Below are 22,580 nucleotides of genomic sequence, written 5' to 3'. Positions count from 1 at the left end.
GCACCGCTGCCCAAGACACTGCCGCCAGCAGCACCGCAGGGCAGTGAGCGCCAATGATTCTGGCGCTACTGAGACCGCCACGGGCAGGATGAAGCACTCTGGGCACAAAGCCCCCTCCAGAACCAGTGAAGTATCACAACTACTACCTCTGTCCTTGGCAGGATGAAGCACTCTGGGCACAAAGCCCCCTCCAGAACTAGTGGACTATCGCATCCACTACCTCAGTCCTTGGCAGGATGAAGCACTCTGGGCACAAAGCCCCATCCAGAACCAGTGGAGAAAGACATCCACTATCTCTGTCCTTGGCAGGATGAAGCACTCTGGGCACAAAGCAACCTCCAGAACCAGTGGAGTATTACATCCACTACCTCTGTCCTTGGCAGGATGAAGCACTCTGGGCACAAAGCCCCCTCCAGAACCAGTGGAGAAAGGCATCCACTACCTCTGTCCTTGGCAGGATGAAGCACTCTGGGCACAAAGCCCCCTCCAGAACCATTGGAGAGATGCATCCACTACCTCTGTCCTGGGCAGGATGAAGCACTCTGGGCACAAAGCCCCCTCCAGAAACCAGTGGAGAATGTTATCCACTTGAGAGACTGTGGCTTTGTACTCCCCAGGATGTAGCAGTGGGCAAACCACCCACTTGAGACACTTGAGAGACTGTGGCTTTGCACTCCCCAGGATTGAACAGTGGGCAACCCACCCACTGTAGAGACTTGAGAGACTGTGGCTTTGCACTCCCCAGGATGTAGCAGTGGGCAAACCACCCACTGGAGAGACTTGAGAGACTGTGGCTTTGCACTCCCCAGGATAAAGCAGTGGGCAAACCACCCACTGGAGAGACTTGAGAGACTGTGGCTTTGCACTCCCCAGGATACATCAATGGGCATGGAGCCCCCTCGTGGATCTGGCGTTGTGCACTCATCCGGCTGAGGTGCCCCCCCTTCCATTTCCCCTGAGATGCCTCTTTTATTTCTATCTGATGCCCCAGCAGTGTTCTCTCCGTCTTGTTTGGGTATTGAGTGTGGGCCTCACCCATGCCTTTTGGGCCCAGTGGTCCACGGACTATGATAGTGGAATACCTTGGACTTGTATTCTTGGTGTATATATTTGTTTATAGTGTGAATATCTTAATATATGTATATATTTTTGATTACTGTCTTCGTATATATTACAATCATTCGACTCATTTTCTTTTGTCCTTGCATTCTTCCAGGGGTGGTTGCGGGGTGTAACTGTGATGTATCATGATGTATTAATGTGTGTGTTGTTGTGGGTGTGGGTGGGGGAGGGGGTTTTGCGTGTTGCATATTAGTGTCACTGTTTTTTCCCTCCCCCCTCCCCTGTGTCGTAGGTGCAGTACTCACCGAGGTCTTCGCCGCCGGCGTTCGTGCTCCTGGTAGAGGAGCAGGTAGATAAGGGCTGGAAGAATCTGAAGTTCCGGTTCCATGATGGGATGTGTAGAGGTGAGTGTTTTCCCTTCCAAGTCCTGTTTCTGCCGTGTTTTTGTTTGCGGTGAATCTGCCCGGGAAAAGATGGTGGATTGGTGGTTTGTAATAATGTGAGCGGTACATTGTCCTCCGCCTGTCTGTTGCCGGCTACCGCTGCTGTGTTTATTTCTACTGGCGTAGGGGTCGGAGTGTTAAAGTGGCTGTCTATGTCGGCGGTTTCCGCCACGGTCGTAATTCCATTTTTTTTTGTGCCTCTGTTTTTATGCACTGTGCAAAAAACACACCTATCGGTTTTGCTAGTCTATATTTTACTTTCCATTAGTTTGTGTGGTTTCACTTTCCCCACTACAAATATAGGACCACGGGCACCGGAATGCGAGGAGAAATGGAGTGGAGGAGCCGTTCGTCGTTGATATCCGAAGAGCCACCTGAGATCAGCGTTGGGCGAGTCGATTGAGGTCTGTGCACGTGCAGTGGTTATTTTGTTACAACTCCTCGGGACGCATGTTTACCCCGTCCCGTTGTGGCGAGCACGGTCTGTGAATGGGATATGCTGTTGGGCCGCCACACCCCTCGGCCCACCCCTCCGAGTGGGAAGTCCTGTGCTCTGCCTCTGGGTGGAGCTCCCCTCGGCGCTCCCCGCAGCCCCACGAGCTCGCTGTTTGCTCCCGGTCACCCTCGGGGATCCCCTCGCAGGTAAGTCCTGGACAGGAAGAGGAGGCCTGACTTCCTGCCCAGGATGGCTTTCTTTGCTTGTGAGGGCAGGTTTGGGATAGCTGGAACTGGCGTTTCTCTAAGTTGTTCTGTGAAAGTTTGGGAGCATCTGAGGCGACGTTAGGCTGCTGAACTCCGCACGCTGCAGAACGCAGCCTCGGGGCACCAGGGCTCGGGGGCCGTGGAGACGGGGTATGAACCGGGCAGCGGAACCTAGGGGCGGGCGGACGGGGTATAGATGTGGATGACGGTGGGAGAGAGAGCTGCAGAGTTCTTGGAAAGGAGGCAGCAGTGCCCGTGGGGTTGGGGAGGTAGAAGGAAAGGGGCGCCTGGAGGAGACGGGAAGCCGGGCCGGGGCAGCAAATTCCAAGGTGAGACGCACCAGGGTGGCAGAGCCAGGGCGACGTGGTGGCATAGGCTCAGTCTGACAGCAGACCGCCTGGGGAAGGGGGGGAGGGGGGCGGGGGCACCGCCGAAGCTTGGGTACGGGGGCACACTCAGAACCTGAGAGGATGTTTTGTTATGGCCGGAGATGCCGACTGGGGAACCAGGATTGTGCTCCAGTCCGGAGTCGGTTCCACATCCTGTAAATCTGGGCCAATCACGTAATCTCCTCGGGTGACCACCTATTCGTAGATTACACGGACTCTCCGCACTTTCAACCTGATGTCCTCTATTGATCTTTTAGGGACATAATTTGTCCGTAATTTCAACACTGTTTATTTTTTACAGCCTTCTGGCATACTGTTCTGCTGGAACGCTAAATGATACGGGTATCAGAACTGTTTTTCAGTGCAGCCTCAAAGGTTATTGAATACTGAATGGAACAGGCATATTTTTGAAAGGACACGATAGTGTTGTGGGACATTTTAAACCCCCTAGGCTGTTGCTTGTACTGCTTTTGTTTCTGGCTTTTATTACTCTGGTTTTGCTATTTATTTTATTTTTTCCTCTCACATGGCACTACGATTTGTACTTATGTAGCAGGCTTTTATTTAACTTGAGCTTCATGATGTTTCAGCTATGACTGTTTAAAGTAGGTGGGTGTACAGATTGATCAATGGATGGATAAACAGAGAGGTAGGAGGTTGAGTAGGTGGATGGATTCATGGATGGAGAATGGGCATGAATTGAGAAGTTTTAAATAGGAGGATGGCTGAATAGGTGGTTGCATTTGTCAGAAGGATGAGTGGATCATTGGATGTATGGATCTTGATGAATAGATGGCTAGAGAGATGAATGGACATGGGTGCCTGTGTGGATAAATGGACGGATGGATGGATTTATGGATGGGTGGACGGGATAGGTGCTTGGGTGGGTGGATGGATGAATGACTATCAGTATGGCTCTTGGTGGGTGCAAAGTTGGATAGATGTAAGAATTGATGGATGGATGGGTGCTGCTTGGATGATGGATAGATCAGGGTGGAAGGATGGATCTTGGTAAGTGGCTGATGGATCTTGTTTGGTGAATGAATGGATGGATGGATGAATGAATACGTGTCAGTGGATGAATTTGGTGGGTGTATGGATGGATATACGGAAGGATGGCGCAATAGTGCTTTTCAAATGTATTACCCGAACCGTGCATCAAAGCTGGGGCTAACTAGGCAGTGTAGAAGGAAGTGTTTGCAATGTCATATGGTTTACAGTGGCTTGGATGTGTGGTGCACAGCGCCACAGATAGTGGTTCACAGTTCTGATAGTGATGGTGTAGTGTACCGAAGGTTGAAGTTCTCTGTGCTGAGGGCGATGGTGCACTCTTTGGTTGTAGTAGTGAATTGTGCAGTGTGTGATGGTGCCCTATGACATTGCGGGGTACACTACACAGTGTGGTAGTGGTGAACTTTGCCAGAAGGTTTGGTGCACTGTTCTGAGGGTGGTGGTGCACTGTGCTTAAGGTGGTAGTTGAATGTGATGAAGGTGGCTGTGGACTGTTCCATAATAGTGCCTTGTGCTAAGTGGGCTGGTGCCTTATGCCTTTGGTTGAGGTACATGAGGCAGTGGGTAATTTAGTCGCTCCTTTTTATTGACTGTGTATCCAGCTGCTTCCTTTGGAATGCATGAGTGTTGTGGGACATTTTAAACCCCCTAGGCTGTTGCTTGTACTGCTTTTGTTTCTGGCTTTTATTACTCTGGTTTTGCTATTTATTTTATTTTTTCCTCTCACATGGCACTACGATTTGTACTTATGTAGCAGGCTTTTATTTAACTTGAGCTTCATGATGTTTCAGCTATGACTGTTTAAAGTAGGTGGGTGTACAGATTGATCAATGGATGGATAAACAGAGAGGTAGGAGGTTGAGTAGGTGGATGGATTCATGGATGGAGAATGGGCATGAATTGAGAAGTTTTAAATAGGAGGATGGCTGAATAGGTGGTTGCATTTGTCAGAAGGATGAGTGGATCATTGGATGTATGGATCTTGATGAATAGATGGCTAGAGAGATGAATGGACATGGGTGCCTGTGTGGATAAATGGACGGATGGATGGATTTATGGATGGGTGGACGGGATAGGTGCTTGGGTGGGTGGATGGATGAATGACTATCAGTATGGCTCTTGGTGGGTGCAAAGTTGGATAGATGTAAGAATTGATGGATGGATGGGTGCTGCTTGGATGATGGATAGATCAGGGTGGAAGGATGGATCTTGGTAAGTGGCTGATGGATCTTGTTTGGTGCATGAATGAATGGATGGATGGATGAATGAATACGTGTCAGTGGATGAATTTGGTGGGTGTATGGATGGATATACGGAAGGATGGCGCAATAGTGCTTTTCAAATGTATTACCCGAACCGTGCATCAAAGCTGGGGCTAACTAGGCAGTGTAGAAGGAAGTGTTTGCAATGTCATATGGTTTACAGTGGCTTGGATGTGTGGTGCACAGCGCCACAGATAGTGGTTCACAGTTCTGATAGTGATGGTGTAGTGTACCGAAGGTTGAAGTTCTCTGTGCTGAGGGCGATGGTGCACTCTTTGGTTGTAGTAGTGAATTGTGCAGTGTGTGATGGTGCCCTATGACATTGCGGGGTACACTACACAGTGTGGTAGTGGTGAACTTTGCCAGAAGGTTTGGTGCACTGTTCTGAGGGTGGTGGTGCACTGTGCTTAAGGTGGTAGTTGAATGTGATGAAGGTGGCTGTGGACTGTTCCATAATAGTGCCTTGTGCTAAGTGGGCTGGTGCCTTATGCCTTTGGTTGAGGTACATGAGGCAGTGGGTAATTTAGTCGCTCCTTTTTATTGACTGTGTATCCAGCTGCTTCCTTTGGAATGCATGAGTGTTGTGGGACATTTTAAACCCCCTAGGCTGTTGCTTGTACTGCTTTTGTTTCTGGCTTTTATTACTCTGGTTTTGCTATTTATTTTATTTTTTCCTCTCACATGGCACTACGATTTGTACTTATGTAGCAGGCTTTTATTTAACTTGAGCTTCATGATGTTTCAGCTATGACTGTTTAAAGTAGGTGGGTGTACAGATTGATCAATGGATGGATAAACAGAGAGGTAGGAGGTTGAGTAGGTGGATGGATTCATGGATGGAGAATGGGCATGAATTGAGAAGTTTTAAATAGGAGGATGGCTGAATAGGTGGTTGCATTTGTCAGAAGGATGAGTGGATCATTGGATGTATGGATCTTGATGAATAGATGGCTAGAGAGATGAATGGACATGGGTGCCTGTGTGGATAAATGGACGGATGGATGGATTTATGGATGGGTGGACGGGATAGGAGCTTGGGTGGGTGGATGGATGAATGACTATCAGTATGGCTCTTGGTGGGTGCAAAGTTGGATAGATGTAAGAATTGATGGATGGATGGGTGCTGCTTGGATGATGGATAGATCAGGGTGGAAGGATGGATCTTGGTAAGTGGCTGATGGATCTTGTTTGGTGCATGAATGAATGGATGGATGGATGAATGAATACGTGTCAGTGGATGAATTTGGTGGGTGTATGGATGGATATACGGAAGGATGGCGCAATAGTGCTTTTCAAATGTATTACCCGAACCGTGCATCAAAGCTGGGGCTAACTAGGCAGTGTAGAAGGAAGTGTTTGCAATGTCATATGGTTTACAGTGGCTTGGATGTGTGGTGCACAGCGCCACAGATAGTGGTTCACAGTTCTGATAGTGATGGTGTAGTGTACCGAAGGTTGAAGTTCTCTGTGCTGAGGGCGATGGTGCACTCTTTGGTTGTAGTAGTGAATTGTGCAGTGTGTGATGGTGCCCTATGACATTGCGGGGTACACTACACAGTGTGGTAGTGGTGAACTTTGCCAGAAGGTTTGGTGCACTGTTCTGAGGGTGGTGGTGCACTGTGCTTAAGGTGGTAGTTGAATGTGATGAAGGTGGCTGTGGACTGTTCCATAATAGTGCCTTGTGCTAAGTGGGCTGGTGCCTTATGCCTTTGGTTGAGGTACATGAGGCAGTGGGTAATTTAGTCGCTCCTTTTTATTGACTGTGTATCCAGCTGCTTCCTTTGGAATGCATGAGGGACTATTTTACAACTCGAATATATACACTGTCATTGAACATTCATTCTTTAGCTCATCAATGCACTGCTACAGAAAGTAATCCTGTTTTGAATTGCAGCAGGTTGTTTATTGCTTTTATCAGCACTTACGTATCAATGTCAAACCTGCTGGCTTTGCTAGTGCTTGAACAAAACCTTGAAGCTACCACCCAAGACTTAGTCTAGGGTGATGTTTGCAGAGGTAGAGCAAATAGCAATGAGGGGAGATTATATGACATCCTACGCTGGTTTTGTAAGAAACAATCGCAAAGAAATAGACACACACATGCACTATCACCCTCAAATTTTATGTAAAGGCTTACCCAACATGACTCCCTGGCTGCCTCTCATAGTAGCAATACTACTGCCTATGAGCTGGAAGTCCACTTTCATCAACATAGCACTGCTTCAAGAACTATCATTCATGGTAAAGGGGCAGTTTTGTGTTACAACAGCCCCTTATGTCAGCTGGCAAATTATGCTTAGTGTGCATGTTTGCTAGTTCTTTTAATCTTTATATTAGTCCAGTTAAAAGTGAATGTTTGCACAGTATTGCTCAAGTGAAAGCAATTAAATCTATTTTGACTTTTACTTGTGTCACCTATTCACTTACTTTTATATTATTGCTTGACCTACTTTGATGTGTTCGTAAAATTGATCGTTTGTTCTGAATTTTGACCGTTTGTCCTGAATTTGAAAAAACTGTCCAGAATTTCCCTCCCTGCCAAGTGTTCATCCTGTAATTTTCCCCATGTGCCTAAAAAATGAATGTGACCTTGTGTAATGTAACTGGTGCCCATGTAAAGCGATCCAATACCTTCCGGTTAAGCTCGCACTATATAAAGCTGCCAAAAAAAAACTGGGAGTCAGAGAGTGGGGATCCTCCATACCCTGGGGGAAGTGGAGTACCAGCAGTATCTGGGGTTGGGCACAAGCAGAGACTTGGTTAGTGGGGGCTCCAGAAGGCAGCAAAACCAGGGCATACGTTTAGAAGAGTATTGAGAACATGGGACAAAGGAATAATTTGTAGCAGCACCGGCTCCTCCGCTACGGCACGGGAGCGTTGCCCCCCTTGCCAGTACCAGCAGCTGCAAAACCTTTAAAAGTAAAACGATAATAAACAATGTTTAGTATCGTTTTATTTTTAAAGGAGCATGGCCATGGGGGATGACGGATGGAGAGAGTGAGCATGTGTGTTTAGCCGGCCACCTCGGGACGGCCAAACACACACATGCACTGAGCTCTCTCTAACCAGGCACTGTGTTGCTGGGTTGGAGACTGCAGGCCCAGGCTCTCAGTCTGCCTGGGAGCGCAAAGCCAGGGTGCTCAGGCCAATCCTGATGCTGCTCTCATGCTACCAGCAGTATGAGAGCAGCGTAAGGATTGGCTGCAGGGCAGGCTGGGAGCCTGCGGAACAGCAGAGATCTGAAGAGCGGCGACACGGATGAGGTCAGGGTTTTTTTTTTTTTTTTCCCCAGTTATTTATTTGTTTTGTTCACCCTACCTCCCACCACAGCTGATTTGTAGTTGTGCAGCAGGGCCTGAGGAGACAGAGGGCTATAGGGTGTAAGAGGACTGGGAGGCGCTGCAGTGTAATTGATTGGATGGGCTAGGCCATCAGGGTCAGGGCAGCTATGGCTGTGGGACCTTTGACGGAGAAGACCAGGGACCACATGAGGCGATGGAGGCAATAGGCAAGAGAGACTACGGGAGCCACGAGGAGAGAGACTGCAGTCACAAGACATGGTGGATGGGTAATAGGAAGAAACATGGGCCGGGGACAGTGACTGTGAGCAGGAGACAAAAAGTAACTTAACATTACCCTTAGGCGCAATCCCAGCTCCAGGACCACCAAGAAGCAGGATGGCGGGGCCAAGCAGATGCAAGGAAGAGCAGCCAAAGCTCTAGATATTGTGTTAGGAGCTGTTTTAGACCCTGATTACATATGTTCAGAGTTGACGTGTCTAAGAAAGTAATAGTTAATTATCTTTAGGAATATTGTCAGGTCATTGATAAGACAATTGGTGCCCATTATGTACTGCAAGCAGCTGTACTGAGTATCGGTGAAGACCTTTCCAGTCGTCCAGTGCCCACTGGGTCACCTGGAGGTCTTTCCCAAAGACCACTAGCAGTGGAGTACCTGTCCTCAGTACCCACTAACCATAGCAATTTCCAGATATTTTTGCAGGCAGAGTTTTGGTTAGAGGACATGTCTGAAGAGCATGCGATGTGAATTTAGACAGTGCCATGGTACAATTGAGAACCATAAATAGCTATGATGGTGTGTTCTAGGGGATTGGTTCATTATTATATTGTGAATTCAGTAGTCGTTTCAAAACCCATATCTCGCCGAATTATATCATATTTATGTATTTTGCATACTTAACGTAATTTCTGTAATCTATGAAATTTACAAAACTCAGCAAATAAGACTGCAAATTTGTATACGAAATCATTGCATATACCACTATTATGGAGTCTAGTTTTCAATGTGCATTTTCCCGTTTGACGCGCATGCAGATTAAAAATGCAGAACAGATAACATTTTTTCTAGTTATGGTGACATTTGTTTGGTCGGTTATCAAGTCAAGAGGACCTCAAGAAGCAATATAGAACTGGGAATGTAAGAATTATAAACTAGGCCTCTGTTGTCTTGTATCTCCCCATCTTGCACCCAGCAGCTGGAGGTCCCATGGGACATCTGGCTGCGGGGACTGATTTCTCTGTTGTCACTCAGGAATGTCTCCCCCTTCTGTGCTCCTCGAAGTTCTATCATAGGACTTCTAGCAGCATTGAAGGGACCGATGTGTGTTTATGTGAACCGTTAAGATGCCTCTCGCTCGCCACATACTTGCTATGCCTGGCGTTCCTGCTCCCACCCAGGGTCCATTGTTGATGTTTTTAATTTAATTTTTAAAATCTATGCTCGCCTCACGCTTTTTTCTTTCCATAGATCTTTATTGTCCTAATAACAAATAATCATGCTAGCCTCACATTTAAAGCTGGCGATGGCTAAAACATTTTTGTGAAGCGCTATGAAACAAAATGGAAACATATTTTAACTGGACATTTTGCTCCGTTGCCATCTATGTACAAAATCCTCGGCGGGGGGGCAAGAGTATGGTGGTTACAGAGTAGAACATGAAACATATCCCAGAGGTGCCAAACTACATCATTTAAGTTACTTTGAAAAATACAGAATAATGCAAAAACCAGTCCCTTTACTAATTTAGAATGATCACCAGAGTTGCACGGCATCATTACTGGCGTTTCTCAGGAATAGAACAGCGCTGTTATGTGTTGTTGTTTTAAAAATAGCGCCCAAACTGATGTGCACATTATACCTGCAGGCACAGCTATATTTACTTTTCCCGGGAAGGCAAGTTATTTTCTGGTTCTTTCTGCTATTCCACTTCCTTTGAGTCTTGCCTCCATTCTGTGCGGGGATTGTCATCTGTCGCAGCGGTGTCACCGGATACCTGCGGTGCCGTGGTGGATGGTTGATGAATGTGGTGGTGGTATTTCCATCCCTGCTGACTCCCCCTCTCCGCAGCTGGCTTGTTAGAACAGTTCCCGAGGCCCGGGTAAAAACCCACTCCTGGGACCACCCTAGTCCTCTCCCAAAGTGTTTTCGAGCATCTAAGGCAAATGTTGCTTTGAAAGCACGCTGTGGCAGTCACTAGGAAGAGCTAGGTTTAGGAAACATACTCGATAAGGAGTTCACTTTTGAGGTTTTTGGGATCTTAAATGTAAACGACTTTAAAAGAGTTTGGACAAGTAACAGTGATAAAACATCTGTTGGTTACATTTAATCTTGGGTTGGGGCGCCCTCCATGACTTGTGGGGAAATCTGGTACGTGGTGCATTTTAATGTGCTTCTTGCCAGCAACACTTCTTGAGACCCAGCAGCATTTAACACATTGTATTTATGGTTTACTTCAAGGATTACTGGAATTAAAACAAATGGCGACGGTGCCATTAAACACTAGAGTCCGCAGCAGTAATCGGAGCATGTTACGGTTTGAAGAAAAAAATGTAATTTAGTGTTTTCTGGCGTGTAACCAGCCCTTCAGAATAATCATCTATAATGAAATATAACTATCCTTAATCAACAGGTTTCAAAATAAGTTCATTCTGGTCACAGAAACCTCTCCCTTTGCTATCACTTGCGGTGCTCCTTCCTCGTGAGTACATAGGTTGCCGCCAAAGGCAAGAAGCAGTGGCAAAGCTAATAGGTCTCACCTTTGGGATCTAGTGACTTTACTAATGGTTTTTATAGATGATGCACAACACCCCAGATTGTGTGCAGCATGGTTAAAGAGTAAAAAAAATCAAGCGCTATGACACGCCCACCTGTTCATTTTGCCGACACAGGTGCACACCTACAAAATGATGTGGGTGCTTTCTTTCAGTTTTATATACTGAATCGAGTTGGACCGGTAAATAAAAAAAAAATGTTAAGACTTAGCGCAAAATATTTTTTTACAATTATTCTAGAGACGCTCAAAGGGGAAACAATACGGGGCGAAACAACTTGGGAAGGCAGAAGCAAAATGGAGGAATGGAGTTCAGGGGCTTTGAAGGAACACGAAGGGCAGAGGATGCGGATGGGGAAAGCAATATGGAGGGCAGGGGCAGCAACACAGGCTAGACAGAAGAACATGGAGCATGTGGGGAAATAGGAGCACGTGGGATACAGAAAGGAGTGTAGAGCTGTTGAGAGGAGCACACAAGCGAGAAAGCAACACGGGGAGAAGCACATGAGAGTGAGCACAACAGAGGGCCTGGGGATACGCACATGAGCGAGAGCAAAGCAGAGCCTGGTAGAGGTGGAAGAGCAGTACACATGGGAGACAGTTGAAAACACATGCATGTTGGTTAAGCACTTTCATATAGTACTAAACCTAAAATGGCAAGCATTTGCAATGCAATAGGTCCCGCCTTTGCTTGAGTTAGAGCTCTTGGGATTGTAAAATCATAACTGGACTTTTCTTGCCACATAAATTGGTCAACCCTGTCTCATAATTTCGGCTTTTCCTGCCATATAATTCCTGCGGCCCTGCATATAACTAAAGCACTTCCATTTACCTTCTTCCTCTATCTGCAGCAAAAAATGAAAATGTTGCCATTTAGCATCCTAATTTAAATCTACCATGCTAATTCCAATAGAATACCACTTTCACCACCCCACCATCGGAGTTGCTCGCTGGCTAGTACAATTCCCTTAAAAAAAGAGACAAGAAAGCCATGGAGGAGTACAGAGAGAAATAAACTAGAAAGGTCACCCAAACATATCAAGAGTGTCCCAACAGACATAGTGTAATAAGGAAGTTAAATTGGTCTGAATTATGGTCATAATTGTAATAAAGAGAGATTATTAAAACATATACTATTATCATATAAACCTTTTTAGAAAATACACTTTTGGCGTTAGACTGTAATGCTCAAAACAGCCCCTAGCGGGCACCATAACAAAAGTATAATTTGTAAGAAACATGGTCATGTAACCATATTGTAATCCCCAAGAGGGGATAACTCCATGAATAAATACAGGGAAAGTAAGGCTGTGTAACCATATACTTAGCCCCCAGAGGACATTTTAGGACTAACAGGCCTACTGCAATGATATTACACACAAGGCCTTTAAAACAAAACTTCTCCCAGCTGTAAAACAAAAGCTGTAGCCAGGAGAAAGCTTAAAAGATAGTGAATGGTGGGAGGGGTTAATATTTTGTGGCCCCCTCTAACCTACTGTGGGGACCCAGATATGATGTAGACTGAGCAAGTTATTATGAACATTTTGGCAGTGGTCCCATAGTCCAAGGACCACCACAGGCTGAGTTATGAGCAAAAATGTTTTGTAAGTCATGCCCTGCAAAGCATTATAGGGCAAGTTTTCGTACCAGTATATTACACATTTTCAACCCTGGCAGAACTATTACAATGATATTACAAACAAGAACCATAAAACTTAACTTCTCCCAACTGCAAAACGAAAGATCCAACCATGAGAAAGCTTAAAAAGATAATGGATGGTGGTAGGGGTTATTATTTTGTAGTCCCCACTAAAATAGTGTGGGGACCCCGAGAAGGTGTAGACAGAAAGAGCACATCATGGTCGATTATTTGACTCATTGTCCTAGGACCATCACAGGCTGAGTTATGAGCAAAAATGTTTTGTAAAAGTAATGCCCTGCAAAGCATTATGGGGCAAGTTTCCATGCAAATAATATTTTAATATGCTGAAATGACTGTAATGCTTAGAACAGCCCCTAGAGGACCTCACAATGAAAATAGCATTTGTAAGAAACATGGTCATGTAGCTGTATAGTTAGGGCATAACCACACAAAAAATGTCAGAAAGTAATGCAGTGCAACCATATATTTAGCACCTAGAGGGCATACTACATTACACATATTCAGGGCTAACAGGCCTGTAGCAATGATATTTCAAAAAATACCCTTAAAACACAAACTACTCTCAGCTGTAAAACAAAGGTTCCAGCCATGAGAAAGGTTAAACAGACACGTAATGGTGGGAAGGGTTATTTTGGGGTCCCCACTATATTAGTGTGGGGACCCAAAGATGATGTAGACAGGGCATGTTGTTATGAACATTTTGGTGGTAGTCCCATTGTCCAAGGGCCACCAGAGGCTGAGTTATTAAGCAAAAATGTTTTGCGAAAGAATGCTTGTAAAGCATTATGGGACGAGTTTCCCGAGTGCAGTGAATAATGTAGGATCGGCTCTCCTGCTGCGCCGGGAAAGCTGCTTTTTCTTTGAGGATTTCTGTTTTAGTAAAGCATTCACCAATTTCAAGTGTTTCAAGGGGACAGATACAAGAAATGACTCTGATTAGGGAACTGAACAATACGATCAGCGCTCTAATGCCGCCAATCGAGTTCAGGCTGTTGTGCCTGTTCACGCTGTGAACACCATGGCCACCATGCAGCACAAAGGGGAGAGACAAAATAAATTGTTCTCCCACTCTGAAGTATATCTGCAATCATGCAATGATCCATTTAACAGTGGCAGTCTGCAAGGCGTGACAAAAACAGCCTTAAGGCAGGACAAACGTAAAGCAATTACCAATGACATTGAGTAAGTTTTGAAAACCAAGCCCTCGACGAGTTAAAGTGATGGTCGTGAGGTAGGCACGGTTAAAATCCCACAATACTTATAACAGGTCAAAGCGCATACATGCTCAACCTAAAAATTTGGTGCTTAAAAAGTGAGAAGCGAAAGGCACTATTAATGCAACAGGTACAAACAGGTAAAGAGGAAGCAAAGTCCCTACAAGCTGATGAACGAAAGGTAGAAAATGAGTGATGGAAAGACAAAGGATTATTGACAAAGCCAATAGTCTTGCTTTTATATGATACTGATGTTTATACTCCAAAAAGGGTACAGAGTTGATAGAAGAATTGCATGCTTCCACCACACACAGAATATTATTGTCAGTTATTTATGGAGTGTATAGGAAATTAGATTATTATTTGGGGTGAATGACTACTCACCTCAAGAAATAATCACATCCTCTGTCAGGTTGACCACTCAGTCATTAACATAACCTGAGCTCAGCCCCCGATAGCTACGGCACAGAGCAGGCAGCCTTAACTTAAGGAAATGTGTGAAGTATTTATGCAGTACCGAACACTAATAACTCGAAATGCAAAATAATAAAAATCCCAAATTGAATTAGAAAAATAGTTACATTTAATAAACTACGACAAAAATCCACTAAGGAGCACCAGATGATGATTTCTTAAAGTTTTAAGTAGAAATAATTCCAAAAAGCATAAGGAACCAATGATAGGTGTCACAGTAGACTGAGACCTAGGTGCAGTTTGAGGCTGACCACAATGGAGTGCAAGTTGGATATACCAACCAAGTTTGTTTACGTCAAATATTTTACTTTCTGGCTCAGTCTTATAAGCCCCAGTTCACCACAGGAGTAGATTTATAAAGCCTGAGAACATCAGGGGAGGCACTGAGACAGTCTTAGTGTGTTAGGCAGAGGCCAACAGCACGGTCGGGTCTTGTTCCAGTTGCCACTGGTCAGCTGAGTACTTAAAGGAAAAGCCACTTGTATCCTTGTAGGCTGATTATGTAGTCACCTTATGAACGTTGGAGTCCACTTCTTTGTCCTGGGTACAAGAAGGGGCAGGTCCAATCCTTAAAAGCTCCTCTCCGGTCAAAATAAATGTATCAGCAGGATTATGGCAATTTCACCTTGTTAAAAGAGGAAACGGAGGCACTTTATTTCTGGTTTGCAGGAATAAAGAGCACAGAGTTCTAAAGCCAGTAAAGATAGAGTCCAGCAAAAGGTGAAAAAACCCTGGGTGACCACTCAGAAAAGGCAGATTTCTGATAGGGTGCTTGTCTAGCACTGTTGTGGCCTTGTATCTCGGTTGCCTTGTTTGAGGGCACATGTCTAATTGCAGCAAGTTGGAATGGTGTGGCTTGGATGTCACAAGTTTGGTTTCAAGCACAAGGAGCACAAGTGCAGCATCCAGCACAAACCTGATGCAGCATCTAGGAAAACTAGTGCCACGGAATAGTGTGTGGGTGAGGGGATGCTTGTGGACCTTGCCATTGTCTTCTTGATGGATTGATCGGAAAGAATTCATGTAGATATGGGAAAGGTTAATGAGAACAGTTCCTAAATCTGGCAATTAGTGGGCAAGAGATATACTCTGAAAGTGACGCAGCCTGCATGGCGTAACCCTATTGGTTGTTACTATCAAATCCCTACAGTTTGATTTTTACCTACTGTTACAGTTCATACCTTTTAAATACAACATATTTTGAATAGTTAACCACATATGCATTATTTTTACCCCGCCACACTGTCACTAGGCTTCAACGATGATTTTGCCCTTCTCTCAACTCTAGTTCTCCCCATAGTGAGTCATTATAATCCATTCTTGTGAGTGGGAGAGTTTGGACAATAGTATCAAACTAAGGAAAACATACAGTGACTGTGATCTATCTTATGCATGCTGAGAGCTGGAGCTTTATATATAGAATTATAAAAGCACAATTCTGATGGGATACAGATCTTTGTAGTACAGTGCCATAGTACAGTGGTTCCCAACCTGTGGTCCGGGGACCCTTGGGGGTCCGCGAAGCCTTCTCAGGGGTCTGTGAGAGCTTAGAAAATTAAAAAATATTAACAAATATTGACAAATTAGGTCCCCCGCTTCCAGTAATGACTCAGGTGGGGGTCCCCGGATTCCAATGATAATTCAGTGGGGGTCCCTGGGATCCATTAATGTTAAAGTGGGGGTCCACAGAAATCAAAAGGTTGGGAACCACTGCCATAGTATACACGGGTCTCCAAAAATGGATAGACTGTCGAAAGTGTAAAATCAGATACCGAGGAAGCAGTTAAGTTGAAAAAATAAGCACATCAGGACTATGTTTTGAAAACCCTCTACTGACATCTTTCTGCATCTTGGATCCGGATCAATGTCCTGTGTACCGTGCACAGAGTACCCTGGAATCATGGCTCTGAGCTACCTGCAGAACCTGGATCCTCAGTGCTCTGACAAGTACCCTTGGAATTACTGAATCTTAGACCATCTAACAACAAAATGTCTGATGCCGCAAATGGCAGCAAGGCGTTGAGTGTACAAGGCTCAACCATATGACACGCTGTCTACCTCATCTTCCAAAGGATGTGCATTGCTGAACCTTTCTTTCAAGAAAGCATTTGCTTACACTAGGACCATGCGACGTGGTGACCACCCAAATTAGATCCAGTAGAACTGCTGATAAATCCTACAGAGCACAAAACACAATTAGGGGAAAGCAGCTTCTCAGTAGAGACAGGGAAACGATGGAATAAACTGTCAAAAAGGCAGCTTTACCAATCGTCATTTTCAGATTAGTTCAGGTTTATTCCTTAGTAGTGAAAATGAATTTGACGCAATGATACATTTCTTGGAGAAGGTCAAAGAGAAATCAAAGCTTACTGAGTCTCAGAATTCAAGGTGCAATGACTACAAAGCAAAATGACCCTGGGAATAGTCACAAGGTTTATTTAGTGTGACTTTCATCTCCGTGCATTTAACCCGTTATATGATGGTTCTCGTCAAATACATCATGCAAGTCAAACCCTAAAGAGGAGGTACTTGGCAATGTAGGGAGCTTGCAGTGGTACCTGTCTCCTATTCTTCCAAAGAAAGCATCAATTAATTGTAATGTGTTCGCTTATCTATCCATGATTTACATGCAGACGTGAAACTGTCCTGGAGGGACGTACAAATTATGCCGCCTTTATTTGCATAGGACAGCTGTCCAGGCCCTGGGTGGTTGTGATGAAGTGGTTACGGCAGCGTACCAGTTTTTGTGATTTATATTGCCAAACAGATCTTTTTTTCTTAGTTCAGGAGGAGTGAGGCCTACTGTTGTCACGTCTACTTAGATGCAACACCCAGCCCTTAGGTGTGTGTGGGTGTGTGTGTGTGTGTGTGTGTGTGTGTGTGTGTGTGTGTGTGTGTGTGTGTGTGTGTGTGTGTGTGTGTGTGTGTGTGTGTGTGTGTGTGTGTGTGTGTGTGTGTGTGTGTGTGTGTGTGTGTGTGTGTGTGTGTGTGTGATGGGACCATTGGGTTCCAGGATCCACTGTGGATGGCCCCTTGTATAACGTACCTCAAGATGGAATACAGCTTTCCCAACCGGCAGAAGTGTATTTCGTGCATTCCTGCAGCTGATGGGAAGGCTCTCAGAAACTAAGTTTTGGGGGAATAGAGACAGGGCTACATATCACTTGAATTTCAGTGAGGGCTCTTTAGCAGAGGATTGCCTATTATTCCTTTTGAACATTGCCATTTGGTTGATGGACGTGAAGTGGGGCAGAATCATCAGATTCTGTTAATGGGAAGGAAGTGACTAGGTAGGGGTAGCTCTTTTGTCTTTACCCATAGATGCTACAGAGAGGCTGATTACAGCCAGGTGCTGAATCTTCACACTCAATTATGTCTAATTTTTCAATATTTCTGCCGGGGGCCAGCACCATCACCACCTGCTGTAACAGTTGCTACCTTGCACAAAGTTTGTGCCAGCACACTGCAGCCAGAAAATGAAGTTTGAAAATGAACCACCCCAAATCAGTTCCTGGCCTTCAGGCAACGGATCAACACCCCCTCTCTGGATAATCGTTCTAAATGTGACACTCAAAACATCCCAAGTGGTTTGAGTTGCAAATTCTTCTTTACCAAAGGAGGGCATGCTTCGCTGAGTACTCGAAAAGTTTCTGTGATCGAAGCCTGGTGTCTGCGAGGAAGCTGGTCTCCAGTGGGTGAGGGGGACATCACCTGAAGTCTACACAACTTGCTGGAGAAGCTGTGGTTCTGTGTAGTGCCTAGAAACCTGCCTGCTCACAGAGGGAAAAAGAGAGTGCCCGGACCTGCAGGAGGAGCAGCCCCCCTGTATTCCTGGCATGTGGGACACCGAGAAGAGCCAACTTCCACTGTGCGTGTAACCACTGCTGACCCCAACTGTAGGGGGTCACCTGGTCTCACTGCGATGTTCATGTGAAGAACTGAATGAAGCATTGATAGTCCTGTGCAGCAGTGCTGTCAGGCACCCTTGCAGCGTGCCAGGAGGGACTTGTTCTGCTGCTCCCTGGCCATGCTGGGCAACCTGCAACAACCAGACCTCCGACAGCCCGGATGCCTCAGTGTCTGAAAACGGGTGATCAATGCCTGCTGGGCTGCTTCTCCAAGGCCTGCTTGTACCCGTCCGTAAGTTGGGACAAGCGGAGGTGCTGCCTGCAATTCTTCGCCCGCTAACAAAGACACTGATGGTTTGACCGTGAAGAGCCGCCAGCAGTCTCCGCGCCGTGCTGTGTCGCTGCAAACAGGTTCACACATGGCCTGAAGTGCAATCCATGAGACTAATGAGAACTCGTAAAGACGAATGTGCCGTTTAGTAAAATACCGATTGCCCGCTTGAACCCTTTCCCTCAGCTTATGAAAGCAGTGTCCCACGGGTTACCCATCAGGGTAGTTGCTTGCACAGCCTCAAGCGAGCTCACCGCTGTGCCTGATTCTGCCCTGGTACTGTGGATGTTGTGGACACCGCAGGAGTTGTCAGGCCAGAGTAGATGCTCTGAAGAATGTGGTACTTGACTAGGGCCCCGCATATGTGACTTTGGAGCCCTGACAGACCTTGTGCGGGCAGGAGCATTGGCATGAAACTCAAGGGGGCAGGGTCACTTCGATTCTGTGTGTGTACGTATTCATATTAACGTTTTACAGTGGCGGGAACAAGGCCGTATTGTTAACTCTAGGATTACACATAAATTGCACTAAGTCTCTGTGATTTATTGAGGTGGTGCTGGGGGGTAGGTCTGTTCTGAGTGGTCTGGCAGGACGCTACCTTTGCTTTGCATCTCCGGGGCAGAGAGTAATGTCAGTAAGATTTTCCCTGTACAGTGATGCCACAAGCAGTGGTGACGCTGATTGGTCGTCGTTAATAATAAACTTGAGCGGACGGGTTGCAGGGGTTCACTGATATACAACCTCACCGCATAAACGTGCCCATGGACGTGTAAAACTGGGCCCTGCTGTAGGGCACAGGCATAGGATTGCATGAGGTCTGCTGGTTTGGTGTCTGTCAGGGTGTCTGATTGCACTGAGGAGGCAGCGAGGAGCTGCAGGAAAACTTTGAACACCCGGGTCACGGCTTGAGAGAGGGGCCATGGCTTTTGTTTCTTTAAGGCAGTCCTCTCCCCTGCCTCCCCCTGGCGGATACTGGTATGCTGTGGTTAGCGTGAGGGAGGGTCTTTGGAGGGGAGGGCGGGTCCTGGATTTCCTTCGGCCATGGTAACCTCGGGAATGCGGTAGTGACGGGCCGCCCCGGCCCGCCCGTCTTATGTGCGGAGGGGGCTGTGGGTCGTCCAATGTGCGCTCTGTACAGGAGGGCGTGGGCCTCCTGTGTCCACATTCAACGAAATAAAGGTTTTTATGACTGAAAGGCGAGTATTGTTTTCCTGTAGTAAAGGGAGGGGGTGTCTGGCCTTGTTCCAGGCCTCTCCAGACACAACTTTCCTCATGAGCGGCAGCAGCTGAGCGGGGTCCCCGAGGAAGGAAAGGGGATGGGAGAGGAGGAGTTATGGAGGCCCCCCTACAGTCTCCCCCCCTCTCTCCCACCCCAAGTGTCACCAGACAGCTGGACGTCCACATTGTGTGTGAGACCGGAATACACGGCAGCCGGGGGAGCTCGAAGCAGGGACTCAGAAGTAAGTTTCCTTGCTGAGGCCGATCCCGCAGGGGACTGCAGGCCAGAGGACGACCCCCCCCCCGGGGGGGTGAACGGGGTGTTGCATGCGGGCGAGGTGAGGGTTCACTAGCGGGCTGGGGGATGCGAGTGTTGCACCGGGGTTTCTGTGTGCGCTGTGGTTGGCACAGGTGACTTCGCTTGAGATAGATCCGGTACCGGGGGCACATATGAAAGCCCTGCAAAACGGGAGGTGTATTATGTGGAGTGTGGGGGAGACTGCCCAGAGTCTGAAACTGCAGTTTGAGCGTGAGCGCCTTGGCACAAACTGTACCGCAGGAGTCTCAGCACATGTGGCCTCTGCTTAAGAGGCACCTGTTGCTCCCCGAGTTTGGTGCCTGTTGGCGCCGACAAGAAGTGGGCCGCGGGTTTCTGTCAGTGATCGGTATGAAGAAACTGCTGACCCTCCCGGGCACAGCGCGCTGTCCGAGGGATTTCCCCTCCATGGGAGAGACCAGGGTGTTGTGGTACTGTCAGCTCTGCGGGTAGGGAGTTCACTCTCACCCCTGTGCCTGTAGGAGCAGTCACTCCAATCTAAGATCAATCAGCCACGGTGCTCCTATCGCTCCACCTCACTTCGTTTGATCGCTCTTCTCCACACTGATGCAAAAATATTCACAGACTGCCTGTTAGCGGAATTGAAAGACTGGGGACCAACCGAAGTAAATCTTATTCTTATGAACCAAACTGGCTTTAGTCCTTCGTGGAGCACCTCTGACAATCTGATAGCAGTAGCAATTTTGGCAGAAAAATATACAAAAAAGAAAATGGCCTTGTGGACCTACCTACAACTTTCGACTCTGTGGAACATCATAGACTGTGGAAGAAGTTAGCAGATCTCAACATTCCACCAAACCTGTTATATTCGGACAACTGGGCTAGGGTAAAAGTTGGCAGCAATGGAAGAGTGTCTGCTAAAATCCCGATAGAAAGAGGTGTTGAGCAAGGCTACGTACTAGCCCCAATGTTATTCAATTTATATCTGATAGATCTGTGCACACATTTGAACTCTTCCAGCTACCATACCCCCAAATAGGCCACCAACTCCTAACAGCGCTACTATACCCAGACAACATCGTCCTGCTAAATCTTTCAGGCACAGGACTCCAAAAATTGCTAAATACCCTAGATCAGTGTTGCAAGACCAACATCCTGCTGTTAAACCTGGTAAAAACCAAGGCAGTCATCTTCGGCAAGCGTGTAATTTAGAAAAGGCAGTGGCTCTGTGGAAACCAGTTAGTGGTCAAAAGTAGTAGCTATAAATATCTGGGGGTCTGGTTGCAGGAGTGGTAGTCTCACCACTTGCATCTAAACACCTTGAAAGCCAGAGTGGCATTGCAGCTTGCAGCTGTCCACAATCTATCTACAAATCTCCAAAGTCCAACGTGGAGCCCACTCCTCACGGTGATCAAGGCAAAGTTTCTGCCCTCCCTGACATATGGTCTGGAAATCTATCCTGGCAAGTTTAATGATTTGTTGAATATTGCCCAGAGTAAATGTTTCCACTTTATTTTCCGCCTGCCACATAGTTCTTCATCAGCACAGTCAGATTTGAATTTTGGCTACAAGACGAGGCCCTGGTACAGAAAGGAGCTGTCCTCAAATATTCCTCGCTACAAAGACAGGCGCCCAAAAATACACTAAAAGCACTTATCTGGGAGGAAACGGGCCTGAACAGGCCAGATGACTCAAATTCATGGTCTGACAAAATTGCCTTGGCAATCAAGCAACTACAGGCAGAAGAGCTGTGACAAAAGACCTTACCGCATAAATTATTTAAGCAACTAATAAGCAAATCAAGCAGCTGTTGTGGAGCAAGAACAAAGACAAGTTCAGGCTACAATCCGAATCGTGGATGATGATCAACACGTACAAGGTGCCAACAGCACAGCCATACCTAGGAGAAATACTAAATAAATCTCTAAAGACAAAGGTGCCACACACCAGGTTTGGTCTACTCCCCTCACTGGACGCAGTTCCAAAATGGCTCAAACCCTCACACAACAGGAAATGCAGGCTATGTGCCTACCATCAGGAAGACTTCTTACACCTTCTATGCATATGTCCTGCACTGTTACCCTGGCGGAAACTGTGCCTCAAAAACATGTTCTTCTCTAGTGGCAATAGATTGTGCCGACAAGCTACCCTACTTTGTCTCAAAGGGCTGACACCACAGCACACAGCATGCGTTTCAAAATTCATATTAAAAGCGGAACACATTTAAAGCATGCACCGATAGCTGTGAAAGCTGTTAGAGCTAATCAACGCATGACTAAACAACTTTTAGTGCTACTTTTACGCTCAGCATAGATGCAGAACCTTAAGGACACCATGGAGTTGGAGGGGAGAGTTCATGTTATCACCCCCGTGATGAAACACACAACTGTTTTAGGGTCCAGCCTGCGCTAGCATGCGCTTGAGAGACGCTGTAGTAGTTAGAAAAGGGCTCGGAGCCCCATCCATGTCACGTCAGTGTCTTTCATTGGTTTGTGGGCTTGCCTTTTTAAATCTGCTTGCTTTCATTAGTGGAAGGCATGCATATGTCATGCCTTTTTGGGAGGTTAGCCCTCCTCTAGCGCAGCGACCAAGTACTGAAAACATACGAGGCTCACT

At 46.4% G+C, this 22,580-nt stretch overlaps 1 protein-coding gene across 2 annotated transcripts in view; it reads left to right on the top strand.

The window, feature by feature from the left end:
- The first annotated feature begins 1,978 nt into the window (after positions 1–1,978).
- The window catches only part of CCDC102A (coiled-coil domain containing 102A), a 272,741-nt gene continuing 252,139 nt past the window's right edge, over positions 1,979–22,580 (top strand). The window contains exon 1 of one of the 2 annotated variants that reach the window (XM_069217331.1): positions 1,979–2,147. The gene's annotated coding sequence lies outside the window, so the exon portion shown is untranslated. Of the gene's footprint in view, positions 2,148–19,664; positions 19,930–22,580 lie in introns of those variants that run through there. The other variant, XM_069217330.1, reaches the window with a different exon arrangement.

Source organism: Pleurodeles waltl, chromosome 12 (genome assembly GCF_031143425.1).
Source record: "Pleurodeles waltl isolate 20211129_DDA chromosome 12, aPleWal1.hap1.20221129, whole genome shotgun sequence".
Classification (NCBI taxonomy): Eukaryota; Metazoa; Chordata; class Amphibia; order Caudata; family Salamandridae; genus Pleurodeles; species Pleurodeles waltl.
Note: the sequence above shows the minus strand (reverse complement) of the source record. Positions and strands in the feature narration are given on the sequence as shown.